Source organism: Sceloporus occidentalis, unplaced genomic scaffold (genome assembly GCF_023333645.1).
Source record: "Sceloporus occidentalis isolate IW3139 unplaced genomic scaffold, rSceOcc1.0.p SCAF_70, whole genome shotgun sequence".
NCBI classification, from domain to species: domain Eukaryota; kingdom Metazoa; phylum Chordata; class Lepidosauria; order Squamata; family Phrynosomatidae; genus Sceloporus; species Sceloporus occidentalis.
The window spans coordinates 4,623,043-4,648,140 of record NW_028317050.1 but is presented as its reverse complement, the minus strand read 5'-3'; the positions used below and the strand labels follow the sequence as shown (position 1 = coordinate 4,648,140).

Below are 25,098 nucleotides of genomic sequence, written 5' to 3'. Positions count from 1 at the left end.
TATACATACATAATGTATGTCACAGACGTGACAGACAGGGGCGGGCTGGGCCGCGCGGCCGCCCGCGTGGCCGATTCAGCCACGCCAGGGCCGTCTTTAATGCCCGCAGCATCCGCAGTGGGCCGGCCAGCATGCTTGCACAGTGCCGCCCAGTGTCCTGTTCCGTGTGACTCCGCCCCCCTTTGAGCGGCACGTCACTTCGTTAATGAGATGGGACAGCTAGAAGAGCACGTTGGAGGATAGCAGCAGTGAAGGATGGCAGCAAAAACTTAAGTATTAAAAAATAAAAAAAATAGTTGGGGTAATAGGCGGAAGGGGAGCCATATTCAAATGGTTGGCTGGGACATCAATACACAAGGGGGAAAAACAAACAAATAGCAAACCAGTGTGGAAAGCATTTTGGATGTGGATGTAGGTGTGGCAGGGCTTGTCCTGGTGTGTGTTTGGATATCGGTGTGGCAGAGCCTGTCCTGGTGTCTGTGTGTTTGGCTGTCTGTGTAGCAGAGCCTGTCCTGGTGTGTGTGTGTGTGTGTGTGTGTGTTTTTGGGTGTCGGTGTGGCAGAGCATGTCCTGGTGTGTGTGTGTTTGGATATCGGTGTGGCAGAGCCTGTCCTGGTGTCTGTGTGTTTGGCTGTCTGCGTGGCAGAGCCTGTCCTGGTGTGTGTTTTTGGGTGTCAGTGTGGCAGAGCCTGTCCTGGTGTGTGTGTGTTTGGGTGTCAGTGTGGCAGAGCCTGTCCTGGTGTGTCTGTTTGGGTGTCCGTGTGGCCGAGCCTGTCCTGGTGTGTGTGTTTGGGTGTCGGTGTTGCAGAGCCTGTATTGGTGTCAGGGCAGGCTGTTTGGGGACAAAATTGGCTCACGCTGGGCTGTTTGGGGACAAAGTTGGCTCACTCTGGACTGTAATTTGTTAATATTATCTTGGTGCTGGTCGGGTTCTATGTGGGCAGTGTGGACACCAGGGCTGGCTTTGGGGGTGTGCATCCTGTGATCTATGCCTGTAATTTATATATACCTTTAATCCTTAGTTGTTATGTGATTTCCAGTTGATCTGTACCTGCAAAGCTGGGTTTGTGTGTTATTCTGTTGATCTGTATCTGCTATGCCATGTTTCCATACATTATTTATGTATACCTGCAAATACAGGTATTTCTTATTCAGTTGATCTATACATGCACGTGCTGTTTACATGTGTTGTTTATTTGATCTATACCTGAACTACAGGGAGTAAGTAAAAGAGAGGTGTGGCTTAGTGAATGAGGGACAAAGGGACTCTGGGGATGATTACAGGGGAGAGGATCTCTCAATGTCACAGTAGGGTCAGGAGGAGAGAAGACTGTACTGACTTTCAGTTTTCCCCTAATCAATAGTTAGTGTGGCAGGGGCCCAAGAAAATGCCTAGGGTCCAATTTTTCCATATTTAAATATTTTTTTTATTATAAAGATTAGCTGTTTTTTTAATGTATTAAACATAAATTATTTTACTCCCAGTCCCTTCACATTACATCAATATGCGTTAGAAAATCAGGAAAAGATGGGCATGGATGGTGTGCTGAGTGGGTGGCGCAACGGGCCACTTGACTAGACTTGCCCCCCAGGCCTTAGGCTGCCAGCCCTCCCCTGGTGACAGAGGGGATATGATAGAAATGTTTAATTACATAAAGGGAATCAACATGATTAAAGGAGGATAGTATATTTAAAATAAGAAAAACTACCAAATAAATAGGACATAGTCATAATATGTCTTTACAGAGAGAGTAGTAGAGGAATGAAATAGCCTTCCAGCGGGGGTTGTTAGTACAGTAGAGAGTTAAAGCATGCATGGGATAGGCATAAGGCTATCCTAGCTATAACATAAGGCCAGGGACTAAGGAAAGTATTCTAAAGTTGGACAGACTGGATGGGCTGAATGGTTTTTATCTGCCGACACAGTCTATGTTTCAATGCTAAATGTGTTGTTGGAAAAACAAGAAACTGTTATGAATTATTTTACAGTTTGTTACATTTGCAAAAGTAGTATTTATTAAGTGTTATTTATTAAGTTTTTTTTAATTTTCTGCTAGGATTAGTAAAACATGAATATGAGTGGTGGTTCAGAGGCAGCCAGAAATCTCGAGGAAATGATTCAACTTACTGCCCAGAGCCTAATCAGAATGGAGATAGCTGATCACTATAAAGTCGTTAAAGAACTTGGAAAGGGAAAATATGGGCAAGTGACACTAGTTATCCATCGACAGAAAGGTAAACTTAGCAAATAATGTGTAACTTTCAAAAGGATTAATGGAATTTTGTAACATGAACATCTTACATGTTGGTAATACAAGCTTGTTTCTGTTCTTCTCACAAATGTCTTTTTATCATTATTTTTAAGGGACACCCATGGCATTAAAACTCCTTCCAAAGACAAGCACAAAACAGCACCACTTCCTATATGAATACTGTATTGCTCTTTCTCTCTCAGCTCATCCTAATATCATTGGAATGTACGGTATAGCATTTGAATCAACACAGCATTACGGTTTTCTCTATGAAGCTGCTCTGCAAAGGGATTTGATATCCATCATAAAGCCTAGAGTAAGCACTAATTTTATTTGAAACTAAAATGTCAATATAAAGAAAAATATATTGCAGTATAAACAGATTATTAGAGACTGAGATCAGTACTCATCACACACTCATCAGATTTCACATATACATTTATAAAACAAGATGTATTTACATGGGATGCTGTTTTAAGCTTGATTCAGCTCAGTGCCCTCAGCACCATCCATGTTTCCTTAGTGTTAAGGGTCAAGGCAAACAGCATATAGTAGCTCTCTGTCCAGGGTTACCAGAAGAACTAAACAAAGACAGGACAGTTACACATTTGGCAGCTATTCATTGTTGTTTTGTTTTTGTGGTTCTTGTATGTACGCTCTACACACACACACTTTGCGCCGGGAGCTCTTGTTTAGTCTGATCTGAAACTTAATTTATAACTTCATATATATATTTTCCCATCAAATTGCATATTACATCTGAATTCATTTTCAAGGGTCTGAAATGATACACTATAGTTAATCGTATTAACAGGTCCACTAAAAGGTATTTTTGTAAGCAACTTCTATGGGTAAACTGAAACTCGTGCAACAGCTGCAAAGGCAGGGCATCTTAGGGGCAGGCTGGGTCAGAACTAGAGTATCAACAAGCAAGGAGACAAAATATACATAGATAGGACTACCTTGAAAAGATTTACCTTGATGGAGTTGAGTCTTTTGCATGTTCGTTAACAATGTAACTATGTAAATCAGGAGACAGGAACACCAACAGACGAGCTGAGAGGATACCAAAGCATGACCAAACAAGTAGTTAGATGGAGCAGGCAAGACAGAATCTAGTTGAATACTATGTAATTCAAACTCGCCCTTAAAGACTTAATGGCTGTTTTTTTCCGCTCTCACTTGTCCCTTTGGGGGAAGAATATTGGCTATTTTGGTCAGAAAGTCTGCCACAACTATGGTGGGGTCATGTTTGTGTGCAAAAGGTACTTGAAGAATAAAAGTCAAGGTTTGGTGGGGATATCATGTAGTTGGAGAAAACTGGCAGGATCGGTCCAGGGTTCCTTACGATGATCACAAGCATCACAGGATCTGACATAATTTCCTCATGTTGTTCCAGGCCACCAAAACAATATTTTGTTGTATGTTTTTTTTGTGCACCCCTGAGCTGTTATGGGTTAAAGCAGAACCACCTGGGGAAGAACTGGGCCCATTTAGCTAGTCCCACCCAAAGGTATCGGGTCACAGGTCTGGGAGGGCCTTGGTGAAGGAAGTGACCAGGTGGTGCTACAGCAGAAACTAAGGGTTGTGAAAACCAGTATAAAGAAGTGATTATAGGATATGAATATATACTTTCCTTTCTCTTATTGCCCGGATACTTGGCTGCAACCCTTTACAACACTCTCCCGGTGTTGGACATACAGAAACAAAACACTAAGGGGCGCTCTTGTAAACCGGTTCCAAGATGTAAAAAAATAAAAAGAAAACTATGATGGAGTAGTAGTAGACACAAATGATCCTATGGTGAATATATATGCACTCACAGTGTATATGGATCAATCAAGCTTTGTATGAATCAACACCTCGGGGTCCGACAACAGAGTATATGTAGGAGGAAGCACAAACATACAGAAAACACAATGGTGTGGTACTGTTGTGTGATTGGACACGCCAGACTAGATTTGCACTTACAGTTAGCAAAGATGTCTCATGCCTGTAGATGCTGTAGTTCTGTGGTCTTTCTGTGCTTCTTCAGAATTCTCTGGATTCTCCCCCTCCTTGCAGTGGTGTTGACAAATATCAGGTAAGTGAATAACTACTATTGCACCAAAATAGTGTGCTAAAAAATAGTAATTTATTCTGGAATTAAGATAACCATACAAATAGTCCTCAGTAGGAGGTACTATTTCGTCATACAAGACATTAAGAAAATAAAAGAGACTTTAAAAAGTCTGTATAAGTAAAAAGAGCCCTTTAGAAAATTCTTCTCAACGCGTTTCGCCGGAAAAAGTAGATTTCTTTTCTTCCATGTCCGTGTTGACGAATTGACACACACACACCAAGGAGTTGGCTGTTGAAGGCTTAAAAGGTTTATGCATATTGTGAGTGCAACCATTGATGTTTTGTCCTGAAGTTCCAAAGTGTCTTACCTTATCACACTATATTTTTTCGTATATGTTATTTGTTTTATCTGAGTGATTAAGATTGTGAGTTTCAAGCGCCCCTAGACAGAAGTCGTGTTTCTAAATTTAACAATGAAAAGATGATAGCCAAGGAGAGCAAAACAAATCCAAAAAGATTTTTTATGTACATTAATGCCACAAAACTTAGGAGTGACAATGTAGGTGTTTTGAAATCTGGAGATGGTAAGTTAGTTAGTGAGGATCAAGAAAGGCAGCAATTAAAAATGCCTTTTTTCCCCTCATTTATATAACAAAGAAGAGCCATTATCTGCTGATTCAGCACAACAGCACTACAGTAACCTTAAATCAATCGTGGGAATGGCTGACTCAAGGTAAAGTTTTTAAACAATTAAGTAAGCTTAAAGTAGAAAAAGCTCCGGGGCCAAATGGGATACACACACGGATACTACAGGAAGTTAGTCAAGAAATAGCCAGACCATTGTTTTTGATTTTCAAAAAATCTTTCCAGTTGGGAATTGTACCAAATGACTGGCATACAGCTGATGTGTTTCCCTTTTTTTAAAAAAGGATCCAAACCTGAGCCTGTTAAATCTGTTGTGGGGAAATTGTTTGAGAGTTGGCATACAGGAATATATTGTAAACAATGATATCCTCAGTAGGAGTCGGCACAGTTTTGTGAAGGACAGATCGTGTCAGACCAATTTAATTGCGTTCTATGATGTTGTGAGTAAATGTGTATAGATCAGGGTGTTTCTGTAGATGTTGTCGGTCTAGATTTTGCAATAGCATTTGGCGCTGTTACACACCAGCGGTTATTGTATAAGCTAGGACAAATCGATCTTGTAGAAAATGCCTGTGTTTGGATTAGAAGTTGGCTTAGTGACAGCGTGCAAAGAGTTGTTGTTAATGGTAAATTCTCAAGCTTGACAACAAAGTGCAGTGCCAGTCAGTGGTTGCAAAAGTCAGTGAGGTATTGACATGCATAAAGAGGAGTATTAAAAAAGGTAAGGTTTGGGAGATGGAGGAGTCCGGTATGCAGGATAACCCCAGTTCAGGAAGCATCGACAGGGTCAAGTTCACCAAATGTAGCGTAGTCCAGTACACGTTAGCCGGAGGAGCTGGAGCCACTGGAGACACAATGCTGGATCCGGTACTCACAGATAGCGGGTACTCAGGTGAGTGACTTTGTTGGGGTCCGGTATGCAGACACTGACAAATATTGAGGTGAAAATATCATTTTACCTCTTTATAAAGCAATGGTGAGGCCCCACCTTAAATATGCAGTGCAATGTTGGGCACCAGTTTTTTAAAAGGATGTTATAGAGCTAGAAAAAGCCTAGAAAAATTGAACTTGTTTTCACTTGAAAAGAGACATCTAAGGGGGGATCTGATCACATTGTACAAATACATACTAGTGATGGGAAGTTTGGATCAGTAAAGTGAATCGGTTCCTTTTGCTGCTTCCCAGTCACTCCCTGCAGTCACACTAAAAATTGGCCCCGCCCCTTTTATTATAGTCTATGAATCCTCATGCCTTCTACAGCAATGTAATATGTGCCCACACTGCTCAGTAACTAAACTCACAGAAAGTATAAGATTAATATTTGGGGTGCTGAAAGTTAGGGGAGGTGGGGGTTAATTTAGGGACAGTTACGGTCAATGGGGTTTTTAGGGTTAATTTAACGGTAAGGACTGAGGAGTTAATTTAATTTAATAAGGTTAACTTAAGGTGCAGTTAGAGGTAAAGGGCTGCAAACTAAGGGGAATCTAAATCCTGGAGGCAGTGAAGATTAATCCTGTATTTAGTTATAAAAGTATAATAGTGTCAGTGTACTGTATACTGATGACTTAAATGTGCTCTGAAGTCTGAATCAATGAACTGGTAGCTCAGAGTTGCTCTGAACGATTCAGCGAACTGATGACTCATAGTTGCTCTGAACTATTCCGTGAACTGATGAGCTCAGCTGTAACCTGATACCTGAGTCTGTGTGCTGTGCAGATGACTCACTCTAGGATCATTACCAGTGCAGTTAATGATTCACAGACTGAACGGTTTCAAATAAATTGTTCAGTCTACTGAACTGATTCATCCGGTTCATTGAAAAGAATCGGTTCAAAAGAACGATATGTTCATGAACTGGACATCACTAATATATACAAGGTCAATATAAACAGCTCTCTAGCAGTAGCGTACCTAGCGGGGGGCGGGAGGGCGGTCGGCACCGGGTGCCGCTCATCAGGGGGGGTGCCAACTTGCCGGCACCCGGCACCCCTCCAGAGACGGACAGTAATGTCCGCCGCTGGAGGAGCAGGCTCGCAAGGGAGCGGTATCGGAGGTCTTTAACAGACCTCCGGCTCCCTTGAGTGATTTTAAGCCGGGTTCAACCGATATCGCTCCCTTGTGATCTGCGCGGCAACAGCTGCTGTGTGCCGGAATTTGTTGTCAGATCCCGGCGCACAACACTGAAGCCGCGCCCACTGAACCGGAAGAAGACAGAAGAACTGAAGAAGAGGAGCGAAGAGGAGGAAAAGAAGCTGTAAGGAGAAATGAGGAAAGGTAGGAAAGCATTCAGTGAGTGAGAGTGGATTGGTATGTGTGTGGATTAGTATGTGTGGATTGGTATGTGTGGATTGGTATGTGTGGATTGGTATGTGTGGATTGGTATGTGTGTGGATTGGTATGTGTGTGGATTGGTATGTGTGTGGATTGGTATGTGTGGATTGGTATATGTGTGTATTGGTATATGTATGGATTGGTATATGTGTGGATTGGTATGTGTGTGGATTGGTATGTGTGGATTGGTATGTGTGGATTGGTATGTGTGGATTAGTGTATGTGTGGATTAGTATATGTGTGGATTGGTATGTGTGGATTAGTATATGTGTGGATTGGTATGTGTGTGGATTGGTATGTGTGTGGATTAGTATGTGTGGATTAGTATATGTGTGGATTGGTATATGTGGATTGGTATATGTCTGGATTGGTGTGTGTGTGTGGATTGGTATGTGTGGATTAGTATATGTGTGGATTGGTATGTGTGGATTGGTATATGTCTGGATTGGTGTGTGTCTGGATTGGTGTGTGTCTGGATTAGTATGTGTGGATTAGTATATGTGTGGTATGTGTGGATTAGTATATGTGTGGATTAGTATATGTGTGGATTGGTATATGTCTGGATTGGTGTGTGTGTGGATCAGTGGCGTCTCCAGGTTTCATATTTAGGGGGGGCACATGGGGGGCCAGGGACCAAAGTAGGGGGGCCAATTATAAAACGGTACATATACACTATATATATATATATATATATATATACACACACACACACGTTAGACGTGCATTTTTAACTACATAATATGCACTTATCTCTTTGAAGTAAAGACCGTGATTAAAATATGATTTCAAAATAACAGCTAAAGTGACAGTTATTTTTCATTATTTAATATTAGCCCCTGCTGACAATATATATAAATATTAGACCCTGCTGCAGATATATAGAAATATTACACCCTGCTTCCGATATATATTAATATTAACCCCTGCTGCGGATATATATTAATATTAGCCCCTGCTGCGGATACATACTTATATTATACCCTGCTGCCGATATACATAGAAATTATACCCTGCTGCCAACATATATTAATATTAGCCCCTACTGCCGATATATAGTATTAGTCCCTGCAGCCAATATATATAAATATTAGCCCCTGCAGCCAATATTTATTGATAATAGGCCCTGCAGCCAATATATATTAATATTAGCCCCTGTTGCCGATATATATAAACATTAGTCCCAGCTTCCGATATATATTAATATTAGCCCCTGCAGCCAATATATTTGCCACACTGACTGCAGATCAGGGGAAGACAGTGAGAGTCAGTGCAGTGTTCCCTCCTTCTGACTGCACCGTGACATTGAGAGGTCCTCTCCCCTGTAATCATCCCCAGAGTCCCTTTGTCCCCTCATTCACTAAACCATAGCGCTCTTTTACTTACACCCTGTAGTTCAGGTATAGATCAAATAAACAACACATGGAAACAGCACATGCAACTGAAAGAGATTAAAAAAAACCTTGTATTTGCAGGTATACATAAATAATGTATGGAAACATAGCATTGCAGGTATAAACCAACAGAACACACAAACCCAGCATTGCAGGTATAGATCAACTGGAAATCACATGAACACTCAGCACTGAAGGTTTAGATCAAATAATCAACACATGGAAACAGCACTCCAGGTATTGATCAGCTGAATAAGACATGCAAATCCTATATTTGCAGGTAAACATTAATAATGTATGGAAATATAGCCGATACAGATGAACAGAATGACACAAAACCCAGCTTTGCAGATATAAATCAATTGGAAATTACATATAAACTCTGCATTAAAGGTATAGATAAAACCCCCTAAATTACAGGCATAGATCACTGGTCACACACCCCAAAGCCAACCCTGGTGTCCACACTGCCCACATAGAACCTGACCAGCACCTAAGTTACACATTATGTCAACTTTGTCCCCAAACAGCTGAACGTACACCGTTTTTGTCCCATAAAGACCTCTCCCTCCCAATCTATCCTATCTACCCCCTCTCCCTCCCAATCTATCCTATCTACCCCCTCTCCCTCCCTATCTACCACAACTGCCTCTCTATCTACCACATCTGCCTCCCAATCTATCCTATGTACCCCCCTCTCCCTCCCAATCTATCCTATGTACCCCCCTCTCCCTCCCAATCTATCCTATGTACCCCCCTCTCCCTCCCAATGTATCCCATCCACCCCCATCTCCCTCCCAATCTACCCCCTCTCCCTCCCAATCTATCCAATCTACCCCCTCTCCCTCCCAATCTATCCTATCTACCCCCTCTCCCTCCCAATCTATCCTTATCTACCCATTCTCACTTCTTATCTACCTCTTCTGACTCTCTAACCCCCCCTCTGGCCCCCCCCTGCCGACGCCACTGGTGTGGATTGGTGTGTGTGTGGATTGGTGTGTGTGTGGATTGGTATGTGTGTGGATTGGTATGTGTGTGGATTAGTATGTGTGGATTAGTATATGTGTGGATTGGTATATGTGGATTGGTATATGTCTGGATTGGTGTGTGTGTGGATTGGTATGTGTGGATTAGTATGTGTGGATTAGTATATGTGTGGATTGGTATGTGTGGATTGGTATATGTCTGGATTGGTATGTGTGGATTAGTATGTGTGGATTAGTATATGTGTGGATTGGTATGTGTGGATTGGTGTGTGTGGATTAGTATATGTGTGGATTGGTATGTGTGGATTAGTATATGTGTGGATTGGTATATGTCTGGATTGGTGTGTGTGTGGATTGGTATGTGTGTAGATTAGTATGTGTGGATTGGTATATATGTGGATTAGTATATGTGTGGATTGGTGTATGTGTGGATTGGTGTGTGTGTGGATTGGTGTGTGTGTGGATTGGTATGTGTGTGGATTGGTATGTGCGGATTGGTAAATGTGTGAGAGGGATGGGTGTTATGCTGTACCATTTCCAATGTATTTTTCATTATATAATTATGCTCTAGTACATCATAACTCCCATCACTCTATACTGTTCCATACAGTGGCAGAGCTGGGAGACAGGCCTTCCACCCCCACCGCAGGACTCCTGAAAGGTAAGTGAACTTCAAAGGGGGAGAGGGTAGATCGTTAGGAGGGGGTAGATAGGGAGAAGGGAGTGAGACGGGGTAGGTAGGACAAAAGGGAGTGAGAAGGGGTAGATAGGGCAATCATACTCCTATCATGCCAAGTCTGCGAGTACATCCTGGAATCTGGGTATGTCTGGGCATGACAGGAATGTGATTGCTGTTAACAATCATATATATATATATATATATATATATATTAATATTGTTATTTAATTGTTTTGTCCTATTTTGGTGTGTTACTTACTTTAAATAAAAGTGTTAGATTTTTTTTTATGGTGTGGGGGGGGTCATATTCGGTTTCGGCCAGGTAAATGCTGCATTTTCGGTTTCAGTCCAGAATTCGTTTCGGTGCATCCCTACTACTAATGAAGTGGTAGGCCTACACCACATCAATGTTTGGTTTAGTATATAGTGATAGGAGTTATGCTGCACTATTGTCAATGTCTGGCTCAATGTATAGTGATAGGGATTACGCTGTACCACCGTCAATATGTGCCTCAGTATATAGTGATAGGCGTTATGTTGTACCACCGTCATTGTCTGCCTCAGTATATAGTGGTAGGTGTTATGCTGTACCACCGTCAATGTCTGCCTCAGTATATAATGATAACAGTAAGTGTTATGCTGTACCACCTTCAGTGTCTGCACCGGTATATAATGGTAGAAGCTATGCAGTTTTAAAGTGTGTGTGTGGGGGGGGGGTGCCACATACAGGATCCGCCCCAGGTGCCAAATACTCTAGGTACGCCCCTGCTCTCTAGTGATCTGTTCACCAAAAGGTCTCTACAAAAGACACGGGTCATCAGTTGACACTTGAGGAAAGGAGAATTCAGCATCAGAATAGGAAAGGGTTGTTCACAGTAAGAACAATAAGAATATGGAATTATCTGCCTAAAGATGTTGTATTATCTAACTCTGGATATTTTTAAGAAATGTCTTAATGCTTTTCTGGTTAAGCATAACATAAAAGGCTACAACTGTTAAAAGGACAGTAGTATTAGCAATTTGATCCAAGAAGGATTTTTTCCCTGTTATGGCATGTAACGGGTTCACCAAGAGAGCTGTAGTAACTCCCAGAGATCACCCACATGTATCCTCCTGTTGTCCCCGGAATCACTTCCAGCACCAGTCAGCATGCGCACCTTGGAACCCTGCTATGTGTACCCTATAAGTAGACACAACTACCTTGAACTGAGTACAGCAGGAATGAACAGTTTATTGATGTAAAACATAGACTCATATATCCAGAGAACTTCATTAACATAAATTAACAGATACATGTATTCAACCCAACCTTTAATCCCCAGGCAGCAATCCTATTGATGGGATTAATTAAACAATGGAGTTCCTGCCTGTTTGGCAGCCAGGTTGGAGCCATCTCTGACTACCTCGGGGCTCTGTATGACAGGTCATTCTGTTACATGGCATAATTGATAATTGCCCCAAGTAGGGGTTTTTTTGGCGTTCTTTTGGATCAACTTTAGAAGTGGGTATGTGTGAAAGGTTGAAATTGATGGACTAAAGTCTTTTTTCAACCTACTAAACTATACTATACTAGTTTAACAGACCATCCCAATCTTTATCAACAACTAGATGAAAAAGGAAAATCATAAAATGTAACTTTTAATCATATAGTATGTAACTATTAACTCTTCTAGATATAGAGAAATGAAATAGATGAGCACAAACAAATGGGGAGCTGCCAGTGTGCTCAAGCTCAGCTCCTCCATAGTCTTAGTAATGGGATTAAAGGGGTGCTTATAGGTTTTTCAGCTAACCTTATCCCATCCTGATATGCGTTGCACAGAATCAGCCTTTGCTTCACCTGTGATAGTGTCCATGAAGATGAGTTGCATGACTCAAAATGAAATTGCAACCAGTGAGGGTTGGAAGAGGAACTGACGGGCAGGAAGCCAGCTGGAAGAGGAAGGAGCTGAAGTAGGAGTAGGTTCAGGAGTGAGGCAAGAGAGGGGAGAAGAGGATTGGTGAGCACTTTTTTTCAGTGACTTTCCTGCAGCCTGCATAATTGTTCGCGCAGCTGCCAGTAGGTGTGGATTTGGGACCCAGGACTGTATTTCATCAATGTTTATTTAAGGTTTAAAGCTTCTGATTAAACTAATTTATTGTAGTTGTGTAGCCTCCACCTAGTGCTACCACATCTCAGAGTCCTATTTACATGGATTATAGCACTAAGCAGCCAAAAACCTAATCAAAAAGTTATGTTCCTATTGTCTACTTGATGAATTGATCAGTGATGGTCCTATTTCAGTTGTACAGTTTATGTCATAGCTGAAGTCATAACAACTTGTCTTCTTTTACATATAATAATACTTGATACTATGAGTCTCTTGAGTCCCTTTTGTCATTTGAACCTCAGGAGAAAAGTGCATTTCTTCTATTGGAAATTTGGAAAATCTAGTTAGGGAAATTAGAGAATCTAGTTTAGTTAACCTCATGAACTGTTTTCCATTGTGTCTTTCTGTGCATGATATCATCAGAAAGGAGATTATGAGAGATATGATCATGGGTATGATTGAGGGAATAAAAACCTATTAATTAGAAAATGATAATGTCCAGAAGACCTAAGGCTTTTTTCCTACTTTTCCTACTTAGATAGGCTGGGGTATCCTAGAGTAGATTTCCATGTTGCTACTCTATCCCATAGATCTACAATCCCTACTGAGGGTTGTGCCAGCCTTAAAGATCCTATGTACTACAGTAATATGTAGCTATCACCACCTGTGTGACCATGTCACTCTGAGTCAGCTGAAATCTGCCATTACACCTGGTACATCTAGGGATCATCTACTAAAATCCCTCTATAATATTCATTTGGCTGCAGATTGCATGTTTGGTGCATATATTTAGTCCCTGTGTTTGTCAGCTATGACATCTACCCTTTCTGCTGTGGCTCAACATGTTCTTTGGTTGAAACTGACTCTACAGCTAAGTGTAAGCTGTGTTCCTATTTCATTTGAAGTTTTAACACTGTTTGGTTATAGATTGGATCTACAGACTGAAAAAACTAAGAATATGCAATAGATCCATGACACATGCTAGAAAAAAGTCCTTCGTTCCTGCAGAGATAATATCCACAACAAGAGCTTCCAAGTCATGCAAACAGCAAAACAAACACCTTAGCCATACTTTTCACCTTTCCAAATATGCTCAGTGCTGATGCCAATTGTCCGTTAGGCCTTTTCTTCAGACAGTGTCTCCCCCTATTAACTTTAGTTCTGCAGGACACATACAGTATATACATGTCCAATTCTTTCTTCCACTTTTCTGTTTGTTGAGAATTGTGATTCCAGATGACCCTAGAGTCTTCAGTTTTTGTCTCTGCAGTTCTGCCTTTCATCTTTCCCAGATGTATTCAAAAAGCATTTGAGGTAGTAAAGGCAGCTCGAGACACCAGGGGTGATGTCCATCCCTTATTTATACAACTGTCTGATTGCAGCCACTTCCACAGATCTTTAACAGATCTGTTAAAGAACCTTAGGTGGTTCATAAAGCTTGAATCCAGACACCATATAGAGGTTTTTAGGGCTTAGTACTTTCCTACAAAATTGCAGCTTTGTTTGCTGCTGTTCAGACTATACATATAGCTCACACAGCTCTCTGTTCGGTCTAATGTCTGTGGCTTCAGATGTAGTCCCAAAGAAAAAAACTTTATTTGCAACCATTGCAAGCTATTATGCACAAACAATAGAACAGTTATGTTATCTAGTGCATGTAAAATTACCCCCTAGGTGGGGAGCTCAGGTGTTTTGGTCTTCCCTTCCTAATTCAGTTGTGAAATTCTATGCCAAACAACAGGCATTTTTATAGCGCTTTTCTCCCAGTGGGACTCAAAGCGCTTCACAGGGATATAACATATTGGTGTGGAAATCAAACGTTGTGATGACCACCAGACTTCTTTGAATGTATAAAAGTTTATTCCGGATACAAGCAGCTGCAGGGAGATCTGCACAAAAGCAGGGAGATCACACAATATATATACTTTGATCACAAAAGAAAATAAGTACACTCCTACTAAAGGTTGGCACAATTAGAATAACTCTGCTTTTTACCATAAAAGGCAAAGCTTAGAACATTAATATGTATGACATGGGTGGGTTTTCAGTAATATTAAGCAGACATCTTGTGCCCTGAAATTGACCCCGAGTCTACACTAATGGTCCCCTCTACCCTCTACCATATATATCATGTTCTTCTACAGAAGAATACTACCTCCCAGAGCATCAGACTTTTATCACCAGAATGCAGAAAACATTTAACCTTTCTCTCCACATCCTAAGATTCCACAATATCTAGTAACTTAATATAGTTACATAATTGGACATTAATGTGGATAAAAGTGAATTAGCTGAATGCTTGGGAGAAAAGATGAGTTTTGTCTTTCTTTTTAATTATCTAAACATGGAACTTCCCTGACTGAATGTGGCAGAGAGTTCCAGAGTGTAGGAGCTGAATGGCAGAATGTATTGGAGCCTGTTTTTTTGCGCACTCTGGACACTGGAAGAAGATGTGTAGATGGAAGACGGTGAGTTGAGATGTAGTGTGACTAACTCTTTCAGGTAACAGGGGCCCTGATTCTTTAGGGCTTTAAATGTCAACAAGCCCACCTTAAAATAGATTCTCCATTTAGTAGGAAGCCAATGCAAAGAGTGAAGAATAGGCGTTATATGACATAAGTGGTGCTGATTTGTTAATAGCCTGGCTGCTGCATTTTGGATCATCTGTAAGCGATGAAGTTCTTTTTCTGGGAAGCCTAGGTATAGTGTGTTGCAGTGATCCAGACAAGATGTCACAAAAGCATTAATTTGGGTGGCAGTGTCCTCAGGTGGGATTAGGCGCTTTATCCTCCCTATGTTCCTCAGATGAAAGAAGGCAGATTTTGTCACAAGAGAAATCTGATTTTTAAGTGACAAACTGCTGTTTCACACTTCGTTTGATCTGGATAGCTCTGAATCACCGAGTTTTAGTATAGTAGTATAGTATTTTAGGTTGAGAAAAGACTTGCGTCCATCAAGCTCAACCCTTTTCCTATTCCTTGTTAACTGCTGTTGATCCAAACGAAGGCAACGAAAACCCTTAGGTGAGAAATTTCCAATTGTGCTTTCAATGGGGGAAAAAAACTCCTTCTTGACTCCAAATGGCAATCCGGTTTCTCCTTGGATCAACAAGCACCAAATAACTATTAATTTCAATACTACATACATAGCCCTCTTTGCTTTATTAAAAAAGTATCCAGGCCCCTTTTAAAGGCATCTAATAGACTTGCGCATTCGTCTTCGGGCGAACATGAAAACGAGCACGAAGAGGCCGTTTTTTGTTCGTTCCGAAGACACGCCGAAGAGAATAAGGTGCCGGCAAAACGTAGGAGAAGACGAAGACTCACAACCACGAAGAATCGAAGATTCTTCGTGATCGTCTTCGTTTTTGCCGCGCAGCCGCCAAAATTTCAAACAGGAGTGAGCTGATCTCGTCTGTCCAATCAGCTCACTCTTGTGCCGTCACGCTAAGGGTCTCGTCCAATGCCTGTGCTGCTGTTTTTTGAATTCTGAAGGCGCCTTTATAAGACCAGAGCTTGCCTGAGAGATCCATTCATTTTTCGCTGTGACTGCTTTGGCAACACTGCTGTGCTGCATCCGAGCGTTACAGAGAGAGATTGTTCTGTTCTGTGTGAGACTGGTAAGCCTTAGCCTGCCATTTCTCACAGTGTACTTCATCCTCACTTCAGTGCTACTTAATATAATTAATAATAATAATTTGATTAATTTAATTTTTTTTATTTAATTTGTCATCAACTGTAGTGTAAGTGCTGTTGAGTTGACAGTGCACCCAGTGCCTCAGTGGCACTGGGGTGCCCTTGCCCTGGGCTGGCACTAGTGCCTATTGCCTGTCCTGCTTAAATAAATTAAATAGAATTTATAAATAATAATTTAATAGAATCTATAATTTAATAGTTCATTATTATATATATATATATTTGTCAGTCGTATATATATATATATATTCTATAGTATACTAGTGTAGAGTGTACTGTAGACATTCATCTACTAGTGTCTAATTTAAAATCAGTAATATTAATTAATATAATTAATAATTGAATTCATTATAAAATTATATATATATTTGTCAGTTATAGTTAGTAATAGTATACTAGTGTAGAGTGTACTGTAGACATTCAAGACATCTACTAGTGTCTAATCTAAAATCAGTAATATCAATAATTCTATAATTCTTTCTTGTCTTAATAGTTAATTAAATTAGCTATAAATAAAAGTAATAATATTAAATAATTACTACTAGCGTATAGTTCAGCTAATCTTATTAGTACTGGTGCTGCAGCTCTATAGTTTGTGCTTTGTTTTAGCAACAGCAAGAGACCAAGTCAATTTTTCTTAATTAATCTTTCATTTTATTTCATTTGTTTTGCTCACCTCAGTCCATCAGTGAAGTGAACTTGTTGGGCTACTGAGTGCAGCCGCATAAGTGCTGTGTTTTTTTTTGATCAGCAAGCAGTGACGTTAACTGTTTTGCAAAGATTTTCTCATTTATTTTACATTTTATTTCAATTTTATTAAAAGTACCCTTAGTGTTTTGCTCACCTCAGTCCATCAGTGAAGTGAACTTGTTGGGCTAGTGAGTGCAGCCAGCAGTGAAGCTAACTGTTTTGCTGTGACATTTTATTTTATTTCTAATTCTTTTCAAGAAAAATTGACTGTGACGAGCTGTACTAAGCAAAGCTTCAAGCTACTAGCTGTAGTACTAAAATAATTCTAATCTTCTTTAATCTTAATCTATAATATATTATAAATAATATATAACAATAGAAATTCTAATTCATAATCTATAATATAAGTAATTCTAATTCTAAATTCTAATTCATAATCTGTATTCTTCTATCTATAATACATAATATATAAGTAAATTATTTCTAATCTATTAATATTATATAACTTAATATTAATTAATAAATCATATACTGAATCTGATTTAACCTCACTTTAGCTTAGTGGGTTTGAGAGCGTCTGCCTAGAGGTAGACTTATAGTAAGGAAATATAGCTTTAGGCTAGCATAGTAGTAGGCTAAGCTCTTAGGCCCATGTAAATTCAAATTAAAAATAAAATACTGCTAGTTATTAAATAGTTAATCTTGAGTTAATAATTTAAATAACTTTAGCACTTTGGCAGATTGCACACAGCACAGTGCAGTAGTGCATAGTTTTACTTTTTAAGCAGTAGCACTGAAGAGAACTTCCTCTAATTTTTTGTCTTTAATTCGTTTTTCCTTTTTTTTTATTTTTATTTTTTTTTATTTTTTTTATAGTTTTTTAAACACTACACTACACTACACACACAACACAAAATTTGAAATGGATCCTCCTTTTGGGACTAAGGAGGGACAAGCTCCATCTACCACCGCCACCACCAGCACCACCACCAGCACCACCACCAGTTCTAAGATGCAGCCTTTGCGTCAGTCTAGTCGGCCAAGTAGGCCAAGCTCTCGCTTATCATTTGGGGAAGCATTGCTTGAAGGATCATCAAGTAAAGGAAAGGCACCAAAAGCAGGCAGTAGTAGTGCAGCTAGGCCCACAAGCTCTATGGTTTTTTACGGAAAGCCTAAAGCACCAGAAGCACGTTCAAAGTTAAAGGGTAGCACAAGTAGTACCAGCCCAGTGACTAAAAAGAAGTGCCTTTTGCCCCAAGCAGCATCTTCCCCATCCACCAGCAGCATGCAAGGTACCAAGCAGAGCCAAATTAGCAGCAAGACTCAGAGGGGTCCCAAACCAAAGCGATCTCATTCCTTTGTAGGGAAAACCACCACCACCACCACCCCCACCTCTACCGCCTCTACCACCACTAGTGCTGCGCCTACTGTTCCCACTGGTACCGCCACGCCATGTCCTCCTAGTACCTCTAGCAAGCCACCAAGTCCTTACAAAATTTTTGTAAAGACAGAGAGAGGGCTACACATAGTGGAACTCCACCTAGCGAGGTAGCAGAGGAGCCTGAGACTGAGAGGCCAAGTGCAGAGTCTATTCTTCCTGCTCGCACTACTACTAGTCACGAGTCTCACGACGATATCAGTCTTAGCTCCAGCCTAGCAGGAATTCCATTCGATCTGGCTAATGAAGAGCTAGACTATGAGCCAGAGGAAGTAGAGGAGATGAGTGGTCAGGAATCAGATTCCTCAGGGAGCAGTGTCCAAATGACTAGTGCACAATTTTCCCCTGAGCCTCCACCTTCTCCGCTACGATCATCACCACCACCACCACCACCAGCAGCAGCAGCAAAACCTAGCAAATCTAAAGCAATTAGCAGTCCCACTATGGCCAGTACTGTTACCACCAGTCCCACCACTACTAGTTCTGCCTCTGTTCATCCACCCCGAGCAGTAGGAGCAGCACCCAAGGCACACTCCAAGGCTATGCGCGCCCCAATTTGGGAGCACTTTGAAAATGTTGAAGAAGGGCGCTATGGAAAGTGCAAACATTGTGGGAAGCTAATAAGCAGAGGGAAAGTGTCTGGCCATTTTACCAGTGCTAGCATGAAGCATCACCTCAGCACTCAACACAACGCTGTGCTATTGGGGAAAGATGCAGAGGGAAAACTTAGTGCAGGCAGCATAGCTGGTGGCCGTGGAAAAACCCCAACAGCTTCTTCTTCTGAGCCAATAGCAGCAGCAGCAGCAGCAGCAGCAACTAGTGCTGGCAGCCAGAGACCAAGGCAGGTTGGAGCACTGCATGTCCAGCCCACCCTGGAACAATTTGTGGCATTCCAATCCAAAAGGTCAATGCCCAAACAGCAGGCCAATAAAGTAACGCGACTGATTGGTCAGTTCATTGCTGTTGGAGGGGCATCCTTCTCTATGATCGAAGGGGAGCCTTTCAAACAATTGATGGCGGCTGTGGCTCCACAATATACAGTTCCGTCACGTTCCACTTTCAGCAGGAACATTGTCCCCTCATTGTATCGGTCCTGTGTTGCAGCAGTGAAAGAGGAGCTTTCCAAGGCTGCTGGTCAGTCTGTTCATTTCACTACAGATTTGTGGAGTGCACCTAGCGGCCAGCATGCCTTTCTTTCTTTGACAGCACACTGGTGGCAGCCCGGTGTGTCTAAGGAAGCTGCTGCAGCAGGCTACCGATCTTTCCTTCTCCATGCAGAAGTGATGGATGAAAAGCACACTTCCCAAAACATTCTGCATGCGATGAGGAAAATGTTTAGCCTTTGGGTGGGAGCAGAGGCGGGCACCAATGTTGAAGTTGGTTTTGTGGTAACTGACGGAGGTGCCAATATGGTGAAAGCGCTGCGAGATGGTCATATTGTTGGTGTGCGCTGTGCAGCCCACATCATCCATCTTGTAGTGAAGGCAGCAATGTCAGAAGGAACTAATGTGGCAGCAGTAGTTCTGTCCCGCTGCAGAAAGATCGCTGGGCACTTTCACCATAGTGTTAAGGCTAGCCAACTTTTGAGGGAAGAGCAAGAGAGGTCAGGTCTTCCCGTACACTGCCTACGTCAGGATGTCAGTACACGGTGGAACTCCACGTTAGACATGCTCGAGAGGATTTTGGAGCAGCAGAGGGCAATCCATAATCTTGCCTCAGAGCACAATATTGGGATTACCTCTCCATTGAATAGGGAGGATTGGACAGTGATCGCCCAGCTAGTGGCAGTCCTTAAACCATTCAGGGATGCCACAGAAAATTTAAGCTCAAACACTGCCAGTCTGGCCCAGGTAATCCCAGTGTTCTCCCATCTAGGCAGCAAGATGGATGTGTTCCTTGGAAACCGTGAGGCTGTTCAAGGTGGCACTCTACATCCTGACATAGCAGCCATAGTCAGGAAGCTGAAGGATCTGCTAAAAGTACACCTTCGCAAACGAATGGAAGAGAGTCCCGAAATGATGCTAGCGTGCCTTTGCGATCCAAGAATTAAGGGAAAGCTAGCTTTGAAATTTAATGTTCTCAGTAGCTACCGGGAGCAATTGGTCAACAAGGTGCGTGACTGGCAGCGTAAAATGGGAATGCTGTCCGAGGAGGGAGAGGTGCAGGAGGAGGAAGAGATGATGTGGTCTGCTACTCCTAGCAGCAGCATCAGCAGCAGTGCCACAAGCAGCACAACACAGCTGAGTGGAGCAGCTGCGTTTTGGGAAGAGGCACTTGGGAGTATAGTTGCACCATCTGACAGAGCTAGCAGCAGAAAGGAGAGTAGTGCTGCTGAAATGGTCAAACTTTACCTCTGTGAAGTTCCCTCTGCGCCTAATGTTGATCCTCTTAGCTACTGGGATGAAAAGAAGAGTGTGTGGCCTGCACTCTCATGGGTTGCGCAGCAGCTACTATCATGTCCGCCAACCACTGTTCAAAGTGAGCGCGTGTTTTCTATGACTGGAAACATACTGAGTCCACAGCGCTCACGCATGGCACCTCATCTGATGGAGCAGATTGCCTTCCTTAAATTCAATCTGCCCAAGTTGGGTTACCCAGCTCTTAGCTTGGAAAGTTAATTTTTTTTATCTGTAATGTTTAAGGTAGTTTCTCCCCCTGGTTGCACTTGCTGCGGTGTGGCAATGCCTGCTACCTCCGCCGGTGTAGCCAATTTACGCTAGGGCCTAGTGTCTGAGTTCTGGAAGTCTGCTCCCAAACGCCAAGGACTGACAGTCTTTGGATGCTTTGCCCTGGGTTGAAACAGGTGAGCGGGTCGTCAATTGCCCACTCATTCGCCTTTTCCAATGCTGCTGCTGCTGCTGCTGGTGGTGCCAGCGTCTCTTCTCTGCCAGTTCGCTTCCTGGCTAGTGTCATGCCTTAAATGTCCCTAATGGAGAGGGTAGTTTCTCCCCCCCTGGTTGCACTTGCTGCGGTGTGGCAACGCCTGCTACCTCCGCCAATGTAGCCAGCTTACGCTAGGGCCTAGTGTCTGAGCTCTGGAAGTCTGCTGCCAAACGTCTAGGACTGACAGTATTTGGATGCTTTGCTCTGGGGTGGAACAGGTGAGCGGGTCACCAATTGCCCACTCATTCGCCTTACCCAATTCTGCTGCTGCTGCTGCTGGTGGTGGTGCCAGCGTCTCTTCTCTGCCAGTTCGCTTCCTGGCTAGTGTCATGCCTTAAATGTCCCTAATGGTAAGGGCAGTTTCTCCCCCCTGGCTGCGTCTGTTTGCGGTGTGGCAACGCCTGCTACCTCCGCCGGAGTGGCCAGCTTACGCTAGGGCCTAGTGTCTGAGCTCTGGAAGTCTGCTGCCAAACGTCTAGGACTGACAGTGTTTGGGTGCTTTGCCCTGGGGTGAAACAGGTGAGTGGGTCGCCAATTGCCCACTCATTCGCCTTTCCCAATTCTGCTGCTGCTGCTGCTGGTGGTGGTGCCAGCGTCTCTTCGATGCCAGTTCGCTTCCTGGCTAGTGTCATGCCTCAAATGTCCCTAATGGTAAGGGCAGTTTCTCCCCCCTGGCTGCCTCTGTCTGCGGTGTGGCAACGCCTGCTACCTCCGCCGGAGTGGCCAGCTTACGCTAGGGCCTTGTGTCTGAGCTCTGGAAGTCCGCTGCCAAACGTCTAGGACTGACAGTGTTTGGGTGCTTTGCCCTGGGGTGAAACAGGTGAGTGGGTCGCCAATTGCCCACTCATTCGCCTTTCCCATTTTTCAATGCTGCTGCTGGTGGTGGTGGTGCCAGCATCTCTTCTCTGCCAGTTCGCTTCCTGGCTAGAGTCATGCCCAAAATGTCCCTAGTGGTAAGGGCAGTTTCTCCCCTCTGGCTGCGTCTGTTTGCGGTGTGGCAACGCCTGCTACCTCCGCCGGAGTGGCCAGCTTACGCTAGGGCCTTGTGTCTGAGCTCTGGAAGTCCGCTGCCAAACGTCTAGGACTGACAGTGTTTGGGTGCTTTGCCCTGGGGTGAAACAGGTGAGTGGGTCGCCAATTGCCCACTCATTCGCCTTTCCCAATTCTGCTGCTGCTGCTGGTGGTGATGCCAGCGTCTCTTCGATGCCAGTTCGCTTCCTGGCTAGTGTCATGCCTCAAATGTCCCTAATGGTAAGGGCAGTTTCTCCCCTCTGGCTGCGTCTGTTTGCGGTGTGGCAACGCCTGCTACCTCCGCCGGAGTGGCCAGCTTACGCTAGGGCCTTGTGTCTGAGCTCTGGAAGTCCGCTGCCAAACGTCTAGGACTGACAGTGTTTGGATGCTTTGCTCTGGGGTGAAACAGGTGAGTGGGTCGCCAATTGCCCACTCATTCGCCTTTCCCATTTCCTTTTCCATTTCCATTTCATTATTTTCCTTCTGATACACAACCAACCAAACATAACACACACAATAACACAAATAACACAGTGACATAACACATAACACACATAACACATATAACACAGTGACAAGTGACAACACACATAACACACATAACACATACACGTACAATGCAAAAATCACAAGGACCTTTCCTCTTGTTATTTGTCCTGGCCTTCATTTCTACACTCACTAGCATTAACGCTATAACTCACACTTCATACTATAACATTTTTCCATCCACATACCTGCCAACAGACCCAACTTTTTCAGGGACAGTCCTGCTTTTTTCCAGTCCTGTCCCATCTAATTTAGCTAAACTAGGTATGCAAATACACGTTGGTAGTTATAGCTCGGTAGGTAGCACTAGTATAAACATTAAATAAATATAATAAAGTACTAAATAATAAATCTAACTTTAAAATACATTTAAATAAACCCCTAATTTTTTTTTAAAACCCATTAAAATTAAATTATTATTTAGACATAATACATCTTTAACCAAAGCAGTGCACTGCTACTAATCTTAAACATAACCGTACATTAACCCTAAGCTATTTTTTAGTTCTTGTCCAACATTTTTCCATCCGCATACCTGCCAACACACCCAAGATTTTGGTGGACAGTCCTGCTTTTTTCCAGTCCTGTCCAGTAAATGTTGGGTTGTTGCAAAGTATGCCATTGTAAATAGGTAGCAAATGTTAGGCATGTATTACAAGTGGTCCAAAATCAATTTAAAAATGTAAAATAATCCCTATTCTTTTATTAAACATCTATGGATGTGTGATTGTGTATGATAAACGGAGGCCAAGTTCCTTGGAGCATTTGTCTCTAGGTCATTTTGTGTACAGTACACCTCAGTACGTGTGTGCAACTCTATTGGTCGTTTCGGCAGGGGGCTGGCCTGCCATCAACGAATGAAGTGCGTTCTGCAATTCACTAGTTGATGCCAGACCAGCCCCCTGCCGAAACGACCAATAGAGTTGCACACACGTTCCTTCACGGCAGCTGCTGCTGCTCCGATGTGTTGTTAACCCCGTATTAACCCCTGCAAGGCAACCGGGAAGGAAACGAAGATTAAACGAGCACGAAGAATGTCCGCGAATATTCGCCCGAAGAGAAGACAGGAACGGGCGAATATTCGCGGAATACGAAGGTTTTTTCCCCCCGAAGACGAGCACGAAGACGAACACGAAGAGCCCCCTGGTGCCCAAGTCTAGCATCTAATATATTTGCTAGCACCACCTCTTCAGGCAGTGAATCCCATATTTTTATTGTCCTTACTGTAAAAAAATCCCTTCTGCTGTCAAAGACAAAATCTAATTACTTCAAGTCTTAGTGGGAAACCTCTTGTCCTTTGTTATGTTCTATTAATGAACAGGTCTTTAGAGAGCCCATTGTATGGGCCCTGTTCATATTTATACAACATTATCATATACCCTCTAAGACACCCCTTACAAAAAAAATACTGCAGTTTTTCTGAAGTAACTGCAATACTGCACTTTTACTGCAGTATTACTGCACATTTACTGCACTTTTACTGCATTTGTACTTCACTGTACTGCAGTGTTACTGCACATTTACTGCACTTTTTTTTTTATATTGCAAACCTACAGTTGTACTTCAATGTACTGCAGCTTTATTGCATTTGTACTTCCGTACAAAAATAACTGCAGTACAGTGAAGTACAAATGCAGTAAAACTGCAGTAACTGTGCAGTAATACTGCAGTAAAAGTGCAGTATTGCAGTTTTTTCATGTCCAAAAAACTGCAGTATTACTTCAGAAAAACTGCAGTAATTTTTTCGTAAGGGACTGTCTCTCTAATGTGTACAAATTTAACTTTTCTAGCCTTTCTTGATAACTAAAATATTCAATTCCCCTTATTAGTTTTGTGACCCTCCTCTGAACTTTCTCTAGTTCCATTATGTCCCTTTAAGAAAAGGTGCCCAGAATCAGTAGCGTACCTAGCGGGGGGCGGGGGGGGCGGTCCGCACCGGGTGCCGCTCATCAGGGGGGTGCCAACTTGCCATCACCCGGCACCCCTCCAGAGACGGACAGCAATGTCCGCCGCTGGAGGAGCAGACTCGCAAGGGAGCGGTATCGGAGGTCTTTAGCAGACCTCCGGCTCCCTTGAGTGATTTTAAGCCGGGTTCAACCCTTGAACCCGGCTTAAAACCACTCAAGGGAGCCGGAGGTCTGTTAAAGACCTCCGATATCGCTCCCTTGCGATCCGCGCGGCAACAGCTGCTGTGTGCCGGGATTTGTTGTCAGATCCCGGCGCACAACACTGAAGCCGTGCCCACTGCCGTCCGTGCCCTCTGACCCGGAAGAAGACAGAAGAACTGAAGAAGAGGAGCGAAGAGGAGGAAAAGAAGCTGTAAGGAGAAAAGAGGAAAGGTAGGAAAGCATTCAGTGAGTGAGAGTTGATTGGTATGTGTGGATTGGTATGTGTGGATTG

At 42.7% G+C, this 25,098-nt stretch overlaps 1 pseudogene; it reads left to right on the top strand.

The window, feature by feature from the left end:
• Positions 1-2,069: 2,069 nt before the first annotated feature.
• LOC149286356 (serine/threonine-protein kinase SBK2 pseudogene) overlaps positions 2,070-25,098 on the top strand; it is a 44,591-nt pseudogene continuing 21,562 nt past the window's right edge.